This window comes from Rhinolophus hipposideros (genome assembly GCF_964194185.1).
Source record: "Rhinolophus hipposideros genome assembly, chromosome: X".
Lineage (NCBI taxonomy): Eukaryota > Metazoa > Chordata > Mammalia > Chiroptera > Rhinolophidae > Rhinolophus > Rhinolophus hipposideros.
Genome location: NC_138046.1, coordinates 63,735,545 through 63,746,165, shown reverse-complemented (window position 1 = coordinate 63,746,165; position 10,621 = coordinate 63,735,545). Strand labels below are relative to the sequence as shown.

General features: G+C 36.4%; 1 pseudogene across 1 annotated transcript; it reads left to right on the top strand.

Moving 5' to 3' along the window:
• Window positions 1-6,836: 6,836 nt before the first annotated feature.
• On the top strand, window positions 6,837-7,963 carry LOC308494607 (G patch domain-containing protein 11-like; annotated as a pseudogene). The gene is made up of 2 exons: window positions 6,837-7,481; window positions 7,811-7,963. The product of its transcript is annotated as a G patch domain-containing protein 11-like (transcript).
• The last annotated feature ends 2,658 nt before the right edge of the window (window positions 7,964-10,621 follow it).

Below are 10,621 nucleotides of genomic sequence, written 5' to 3'. Positions count from 1 at the left end.
TACTTCTGGTTTCCTCATAGAGTCCATTAGAATTTTTCACTAAATGATAGTGGATAGGAATGAGTTAATCGATAAATTAGTCTCTGCTATACTGTTAATGAGCTGGTGGTTTGTCTCACTGAAAGAAGATAATAAATATCTCAACCAAATTAAAATGTATTAAGATACATGAAAAATGCTTCTTCTAATGGTGGAAATTTAAGACAACTATGGTAGCCTACTGAAGACATTATTAGATCCTTCATTACTTGCTCAATCATACTACATAGCCCCTGTTATAAGACTGGTTCTGTTCAACTACTTGGTATCCTTCTTTGCTAGTCCTATCTTTTAGCCTGTGGATCCACCATAATCTTAGCAGCTGAATTTATGGTCTGCTATATACAAAGTAAGAAGTTCCAGTTTTTTCTTTCTATTGCAAAATAATTATTTTACATGTATAGATGAATCCAGAGAGGGTGTTAAGACATGGTAGGATTGAATCTCAACTGGGTTTTAATTTAATAGCCAACCAAAACATTTGTTTTCTAAAAATATTTGAATATTATGAAAAAAAAAAGTTTTGCTTCTCCTTTTGAGAAAATGTAAAACTTTTGTAAAAACCATTCTTTACAATTTCATGGTGCTTGATAGCATAAAGTACTTTCCTTAGCATTATTTAATTTGAAATTCACAATAGGGCATATGAGTTAGACAAGACAGAAACTCCCATTCCAATGTAAGAGGTAAAACCCCTAAAGTGGTTGTTCAAGTTCATCCAGCCATTTAGTGACAGAACCTATATCCTTGGTCCCATTCAGCGTAATTCAACTTGTAAATGAGAAGCCGATGCAAGATCATTGCAATCTGACAGGTAACACATTTCTTAAGGGAGGAGCCTTGATTTCATTTGCTCTTCTTTTCCTACTCCCAAAGGAAGACAGTTCTTGATAAGCATCATGTCAGACTTTTTGCCATCATATCTATGGCATGAAAATTAAAACAAACAAACAAAACAAACAAACAAACAAAAAAACCCTAGTGATCTGATTGTTCTTTTTTCTTCTGATACTATGTATTCCAAAATTTGAGAATATACAAATTACTGATTTGCCTTTGTCTGAGACCTCCACACAGTTATCTGGAAGTGGAGGCACTTCAAGAATTACTACATGAGGTGTTCCTTTATTCACAAATATTTGTTGAGAATCTTCTGGTAGGAAAAAAAATGAAACAAGGTAATGGTACAGAGAATGGTAGGTGGGAGGGGACAGGATTATGGGTAGGTAAGATGGTTTGGGATAGCCTCTTGGAAGTGGTGATATTTGACCTGAGTCTGAAGGATGTAAAGTGGGGAGATCATTTCGGACAAACAGAGCAGCAAATACAAAGTCTCTGAGGCAGAGATCAGTTTGATGTGTTCATGAAACAAGGGTGGTGTGACTGGGGAATCGTGGACAAGGGGGAGAATGGTAAGATGTAAAGTTGGAAAAGGAGGTGGTGGGAAGATTACAGAGGGATGTGTTTAAGACTCTATTTTAAGTACAATAAGAAATCATCACATGATTTTACAGAAGGGATGGTTTTTGAGGAAAATGTTATATGGAAACTATTTGCCCTCAGCAACCCTTTATCATAAGTAAAAATACCCTTCCAAATCCTTGTGAAATTAATTAGAGCTTAGGTTGCAGAATCTGGTACCACCAGAAATTGGCTTACTTGACCAAAGGAACCTACTTCTCTACCACAATCCATAGTGGTGAACCTAGTGTAGATTTCTCTGTGAGTGGGGTATTTATTTCTGAAGCTTTCTGAAGTGTCTAGGTTTACTTGGGTGAATTATTTTTATTGTTATAATTTTTTTCCTGAAAGCACAGTAAATCCATATAATTGGAGGAAGGAAGGGTATACCCATTGAGGGGTGAGAAAGGTATAGTAGATGCTACTTTATTCTTTTATTCTAGAACTTAAAATTTCAGTAATGCCATATAATTTTGGAGAACACCAGAAATATATCTTTGTGCAATAAATCTGTGAAACCATTTTTTCTAGGCTATCGGATACAACTGCCTACATAATGTAATATCAACTCCAAACCACATCATTCAAAGGGTTCCTATTAAACCTGTACCTTAACTTTGAATTCAACTAATTCAGAAGCTCTTTTGCCAAAAGGATGAAAGTGTCTAAATATCAGTTATAAAGGACAAAATGTTTCTCTGACTATCTTGAGATAAAAAGGTAACCTTCTCTTGCATAAAGGGAACATTTCTCGTTTCACAGTCTTTAAAGATTTGCTTTGTGGAACATTAAACCTTCCCCCTCCAGAATCTAGTGCCTACAATCTACTGAGATTTCAAACACACACAGACACACACACACACACACTCACACTCACACTTCTTTACAGTGTGCTTTCAAATTGCTTTTTTCCTTTTGATTCAGATCATTAGCAATGGCCATGGAAAAGTCTCAGATAGCTAGAGGGAAATGCACTAATTTAAAAAAAAAAAGTTTTCCCTTTGGGTCTAACTCTCTCTACAGTTTGGTAGAATTTTATTTGACATTTTTGTCTATCATAGTACAGGAGTCCTTTTTTTTTCCTTTTCATAGAGTGAAAGAAGAGTTTATTTCTTTTAAGCTGCTGCCCTGTTCTTTGCTGTTCAAAGGAAACAAAGGTTTTCTTTTCATCTTTCTTTTCTCTTAGGCTTTGAGTGGAAGGCTTACAAGGCTGGGGGATTGGTAGCAGTAGGAGATTAAGAAATGTCTTTAATTCACACACAGCTCTGGACTTGCAGTTGTTCAACCCTAGTGATGAACTAGAGTTATGCTTTTCTTACTTGTTATGTGGGTAAAGAAATTGCTCACTGATTTTCCAGTTTCTACTTTGAGGATATTTTAGTTCAAGGGGATAGGATATATTGGCAAGGAGGGAAGAGAAGGCGTACCTCTTACAGAATCAATGACCCTCGTTTCCAGCAGGCTGGAGAGAAACATCTCTGTAGTCAGACCATAGTTATCTATGAAATAAGGAGAAGCGGTTTAATATTTTCTGAGTGCTACTAGATACTCAGACTGTACTAGACATTTTATATATAGTATGTCATTCTCAGAAAAGTTTTGTGAAGTAAATATTACTATCTTCCATTAACTGAGACTTCAATAACTTAGGTGATTTGATCAGCATCATACTGCTGTGTGAGTTTCAGTCCTTGGATTTTAACATGAGGCTACTCATGCTGTTCTCCATTGCATTATACTTTCTTTATAGGCATGATCAAGAACGCAACAACCAGCATGTCTGTCTATCCCCTTATTTCTAATTACCAATGTCTACATTTGGTGCTGCATGTCTCTCTGAGTGCATCATACATGACATCTCTTTGAGAACCTTTATGGTGTATCTTTCCTGATGGATTAGGAAGGATAGGAAGTCTGTGTCACCCTTGGGCACGTTCATCCCTGACCACACATAATAGCAATAATAGTAGCTAACATTTATTGAGCCTTTACCATGTGCCAGGTACTCTGTTATGAATATTTGAAGTATCACTTAATGCTCAAAGCAACCCCAGGATTGGGACATATAATATTGTTATTAGCATGTCATAAAATGGAGATTCAAATAAATTAAGTGGCTTGTTCAAGGTCACAGAGCTGTTAAGTATTTAGCAGAGTCAGAATTTGAATTGAATAAGCTGATTCCATATGCTATAACCTTATCCAGTGCACTATACTGCTTGTTATATACATGATGGGGCATGGAAGAAAGAAGCATCTAAGCATAATTAAATATACCAGGCATCAGTGATTTTCAAATATCTGAGAAGTGTACTAACGTTTTTTTTTTTTACCTTAGTTATTATTTTCAAAAGATGCAGAATAAAGTATTGCAATCAAATATTCCAAATCTCATATCACCAACAATTACCTGCTAAGCCCCTACTATATTCTTGGTATCACTCAAAATTTAGATAGAGTAAAAGTAAAGAAGACCCAGCTCAATCACTACCCTCACAAACTTGCCTGGATTCTGCGTTTAGTGCCAGTATAATAAACCTACAACTCTTGGTGTTCCGATGAGTATGCTTTTTAAAATCCATACTATTGCGCATATTGAAAATAAATGAATGATTCTATCATCTTTGAGGTAGCTTGTGACTTATTGAATCTGAAAACAAATATGGTTACAAATATTGGCAGTGATTAAGCCTGTGATCCACAGTTGCACTGTATTTTCCAGTGAAGCCTATTAAATCTGTGACATATGCAAAGTCTGACAACTAAGTTTAAGAACGTGTTGCAATGAGGTTGCTAACTTTTTTTGATATCAGAGGGATTATTCATTATGAATTTGTACCAACTGGATAAACAGTTAACCAAGTTTACTATTTGGAAGTCCTGAAAAGGCTGTGTCAAAAAGTTAGACCACCTGAAATTTTTGCCAATAATTCATGGCTCTTGCATCACGACAATGCACCAGCTCACACAGCGCTGTCTGTGAGGGAGTTGTTAGCCAGTAAACAAATAACTGTTGGAACACCCTCCCTACTGACCTGATCTGGCCCCCAATGACTTCTTTCTTTACCTGAAGATAAAGGAAATATTGAAAGGAAGATATTTTGATGACATTCAGGATATTAAGGGTAATATGACAACAGCTCTGTTGGCCATTCCAGAAAAAGAGTTCCAAAGTTGCTTTTCAGGGTGTACTAGGCACTGGCATTGGTACATAGCTTCCCAAGGGGAGTACTTTGAAGGTGACCATAGTGATATTCAACAATGAGGTATGTAGCACTTTTTCTAGGATGAGTTCACGAACTTAATTGTCTGACCTTCGTAAGTAGGATATGAATGGTATAATATTTCATTAGGAAGAAGAGAATAAAGTCAACAAAATCACGGTATGTTGAAGTCATGGAATTATCTAATATATCATCTAAACATTACATTTATAGCTAAACCAGCAGTCATTGGTTATGCATGTTCCATTCTTGACTAACATCCATGTAGAATAAAAAACTACTGTATACCACTGGGACATTTTGAATTTCAGACTTAATTCAGTGTAAAGCAGAGATGAAAAACAGCATTTGTCAGCTAGTTATGCAATTATGTAGTAGCAGTGTAGCACAATGGTCAAGTGTGAAGATTGGAGCCAGATTGTCTAGATTTGAATTGTGGTTCTCTGGCTGGGTGACCTTGGTAAGTTACTTTACCTCTCTATGTATCCATTTCCTGATTTGTAAAATAGTATTTACCTTATCGGGTTGCTGTAAAGATCAAATTAATTCATACAGATAAAACAATTAGAACAATGCTTGGTAAATGGTAAACATTTTAACTATTATATTATTTTAATTTAACAAAATATAGTCTTTCTAAGATATGTCTAAGAAACAAAATAATTGACCTGCAGAATTGTGTGACTTTTTTTTTCCCATTTTGAGGGGCTTTGTGTGTTTATGAACAGTGCTTTTTATTCTTCACTTCACATAACATGAACATATTCAGAAGCAGTAAAATACGTTTATATCATTTTGTTGTCATTATCATTACTATGACCTTAGAAAATGCATTTATGTCAACAATTTTAAAAAGTTTTGTATTTTCCTGTTTGCACAATAAGTTGATTTATATTTTTAAAAAAATTGGTATCCTTTGGAAAGAACATGTTGTTCATTTTCTTTTTAAATTTTACTCTGCCTTTAGAAATAAAGAGGCCTGAATGCATAGTATATTTTAGTTATGCTTCGCTGGACACACTGCCTGAATGGCTTCATGAATATTAACATTCATATTCAGTAGGTTATTTTTCTTTTTAAATAGGGAAAGTAGGACTTTGTCACAATTAACTGCGATAGGGTATCATTTGATATTTATCTCAGAGATGAAATCTTTCAATATTGAGAGCAGAAGGGCTAGTGAATTTGATATAAAGGAATAACATCAATAAAACTAGCAAAGAAAGACCACATGAAGAGTCAGATAATTATAATTTAGTAAAGAGGGAACATGTTGCTGCTGAGAAACAGTCTGGTCAATTAAAAGCCTACTAGCCCTTGATTATTTATCTAATATCTTTTGATTAACATCTGTACAAAAATGGACTTTATTACTTTGAGCCCAGCGGAGCAGATTAGCACTGCAGTTAATGTCCTCTTATGCATGTGTGGTTTCCTGCCCCTGAGGGGTGGTAGTCCAACCTGTGAGCCAGCTGTTCCTTGTCATGAGAACTGGAAACACTAGAAGCAATCCACCTAACTGAAATTTTTGGCTTGGCTGCATGAATGAATTTTAAAGTTTTAAGTTTCTACTTCATACACATGGTCAAACCCTAATAAATATTCTCAGAAATACTGCTATAATTAACACTCAATCCAATTTTCCTTGTTTTTGGAGAGGCTGATTACAAAATCTATACCTTTGAAATTTTCGTCTTATCAAATTGATGTGTTTATTTTGCTTAACCACTTAGATACATAACCACTTAGATTCATAACTAATCTACTGCCTCCTTGTTAGTGCAGTCATGCCTATGGGTCATATATGTGTTTTGTTGCAGTCAGTTTTGTTACTGAGCAGTAAGAAGTAAAATGTGTTCTCAATAGTGATTTGCAGAGTGAGCGTCAACTGGTAAAAAGTATTTAGGGAGGACTAAGGGGTCCATTGCTAGCACCAGCAGTGGACACACCAGGCAGGTTAAAATCTAGATGACATTAAAAGAGCAGAGATACTGCACACAGAGATACAAACTCAGATTGAGGCTGACTCCCACAAGTCCTGCTCTGGTTGGTGAGCGTATGTGCTGCATGCATTCACGCTAGCTGGCCCTGGTGAGTAGAGCAGTCAGATACTTTTGTCATATGAAATTGAACATGGCAGAAGAAGAGGACCATATGTTTGATTCCTTCATTATTGTTCAATAAGATGTCAGACCAGGGTTGCCAATGTTAAGGCAAATTCAAGAAGCCCGTCGAAAAGAAGAAAAGCAGCAGGAAGCTAATTTGAAAAATAGGCACAAGATTTTAAAAGAAGACCAAGAAAGACATGATATTGGGTTGAAGAACACACTAGGCTGTAAAAACAAAAGGTTTGCTTTGCTCCAGAAAATGGATATAAAAATGGTCAGACCCTTGGCAAGGGTGGAGATCTGTATTGCTGAACCAATTCTTCTCAACATCAAAACAGAGAAAAGTGACATTGATCATGAGGCATTATTAAAATGGAAAGCAGAGGAAAAATTAGAAAGCTAAAGGGGAAAGATTCACATGAAAATTCAAATTGAAGAAAAATCTGCAGAACAGTTTTGAATGTGACTTAAAAATCAACAAGATGAAATGAAGCTAGAAGATCTTAGAAGAAGCCAGTGAGCCTGTCAACAGTTGGATAGACAGAAGAATATTCAGGTTCCCAGGGAGGGCTGGTATTGGTTGAGGCTTGAAGGAGAGACTGAAGAAGAGGAAGTGGAAGAAAAAGAACAAGATGAAGATGACTACCATTTTCCCCTGAAAATAAGACCTAGACGGACAATCAGCTCTAAGCGTCTTTTGGAGCAAATATTAATATAAGACTCAGTATATGATATGATATGATACGATGTGATATGATATGATATGATATGATATTATAATGTTATGTTATATTATGCCCAGTATTATATTACAATATATTACATTACATTATATTACATTATCGTACATTATATTATATTATAAAGACTGGATCTTATAGTAAAATAAGACTGGGTTTTATATTAATTTTTGCTCCAAAAGATGCACTAGAGGTAATTGTCCGGCTAGGTCTTATTTTCAGGGAAACACGGTATAAGAGTGAAGATTTAAGTGTACTGGACCAATTACAAATATTGACTAGTTATTTAAGAGAAGAACATCTATATTGTATTTGATGTGGAACAGCCTGTAAAGATAAAGAAGACCTGTCTCCAAATTGCCCAGGACCAACTTCTGCAGATCATGACTAAGATTATTCTCAATAAAGTAGAAATTTGGAAAATGCTCTTGTTCCCAAAGATAGACAGTTGAACAGTTAGATTTCCCAGAGTTTTGATGCCAGTAAAGAAAGAGGGCCTTTGTATACATTTTGGTTTTTTTTGTGTGTGGGTGTATACTTTAGAAGTACTTTACACTTTAGAATACAATTGTTCGCTGACTTCAAAATAATAATGGAATGCTATTTCAGAACACAAGTATTATGGACATGGGCCATTACAATTTATGACTCTATTGTGATGCTATGGAATTCAAGGACACCAACAGGTAACTCCCTTCACTTTGGAAGAAATTGAGAAATAAGACAGTCAGAGAGAGATCAAAATAATGGCTTTATTGTCAATGAAGGTGAAATAGAGAGCAAGGCTGACTTGATCTCCACTCAGACTCCCTAATATGAGGTTAGACAATTAAGTTTGTGAACTTGTTCCAACAATGTTGCTAGTGTTTTTTGATATCGGAGGAATTATTCATAATGAATTTGTACCAACTGGACAAACAGCTAACCAAGTTTACTATTTGGAAGTGCTAAAAAGGCTGCATGAAAAAGTTAGACAACCTGAACTTTTCACCAACAATTCATGGCTCTTGCATCACGACAATGCACCAGCTCACTCGGCACTGTCTGTGAGGAAGTCTTTAGCCAGTAAACAAATAACTGTATTGGAACACCCTCCCTACTCACCTGATCTGGCCCCCAGTGACTTCTTTCTTTACCCAAAGACAAAGGAAATATTGAAAGGAAGACATTTTGATGACATTCAGCACATCAAGGGTAACGCGACGACAGCTCTGATGGCCATTCTAGAAAAAGAGATCCAAAATTAATTTGAAGGGTGGACAATGCACTGGCATTGGTGCATAGCTTCCCAAGGGGAGTACTTCGAAGGTGACCGTAGTAATATTCAGCAATGAGGTATGTAGCACCTTTTCTAGGATGAGTTCGTGAACAGAATTATCAGACCTCATGTATCTCCCTGGTTGAAGAGAACTGCACACCTCTGCCCTGCAAGGGTACTCCTGTCTGTGACTCCCTCACAGACAGTGCCATGTGAGCTGGTGCATTGTCATGATGCAAGAACTATGAATTGTTGACGAAAAGTTCAGGTTGCCTAACTTTTTCATGCAGCCTTTTCAGCACTTGCAAATAGTAAACTTGGTTAACTCTTTGTCCAGTTGGTACAAATTCATTATGAATAATCCATCCGATATCAAAAAAGACTAGCAACATTGTTGGAACAGCCCATCTTTGTATTCTGAGACCAGTTAGGTTTCACAGTGAGAATCCACCAGGGGCTGGGCTGTACATGCTAAGTTCCTTCTCCCAACATCACTCATCAGATAAGACAATTCTCTGTTGAGAGGGAATGAATGAGGGTTCACAGGGCTTGTTCTCACACTTCTCAGAGCTTACAGCCTTAAAACAGACCATTCCATTGCTGGGTAGCTCAAAGTGATTTTTAAAGTTATTTTTCTATCTTAAGCTGAAATATGCTTTCTTATAATTTAACAACATACAGCTAAAGACATACCATGGCACACCTCTAGAAAGTTCCATCCAAAGTTGGGCATCAAAATCATGAACTTTTTAAAATTTTACAAGGTCAGATATCTCACTTAGTGGTTTTGATTCAGCGAATCTAAGATAGTTTCTGGATATATGTATTTATTTTAAACTTTTAGTAAGTCTGATAAGCACCTGTGGATGGGAACTAGTGCTGTAGGTTGACTATAGAGCACTACTATTCTTGGAATAGACTTTTGACCTCACTGTACAGTTTTACATCTCACCTTTCAGTAGCATTGAGCAAGAGACCAACCTCTTCTTCCTTTTAGGAGAAACAGCATACATGGGAACATAGCTAAAGCTAACCTATACTGGCATAAATTAAGATAATCAATAGTACAACTTATTTTAGCCTCTGATCTAATATGACCTAATTCACTTGTTCTCGAGTTTAACTTGGGGAGCTTTAAAAATTGATAATGCAAGGGTCCCAACCCCAAAGCTTATGATGTAATTGGTCACTGTGGCCTTGGCATCATTATGCTTGATCGTAAGATGCAGCACAGCTTGAGAACCACTAACCTAGTTAACTCCTGGACCTCAGTTCCTTACCTAGAAAATAAATCATTATTTTTATGAACATAAATACATATGAGATTAGACAATTAAGTTTGTGAACTCATCCTAGAAAAGGTGCTACATACCTCATTGCTGAATATAACTATTGTCACCTTCAAAGTTCTCCCCTTGGGGAGCCATGCACTGATGCCAGCACCTAGTCCACCCTTCAAAGCAATTTTGGAACTCTTTCTGGAATGGCCATCAGACCTGTTGTCGTATTACTCTTGATGTCCTGAATGTCATCAAAATGTCTTCCTTTCAATATTTCCTTTATCTTTGGGTAAAGAAAGAAGTCATTGGAGGCCAGATCAGGTGAGTAGGGAGTGTGTTCCAATACAGTTATTTGTTTACTGGCTAAATTGCCCTCACAGACAGTGCTATGTGAGCTAGTGCATTGTCATGATGCGTGAGCATGAATTGTTGGCAAAAAGTTCAGGTCATCTAACTTTTTTTATGGAGCCTTTTCAGCAATTCCCAATAGTAATCTTGGTTAACTGTTTGT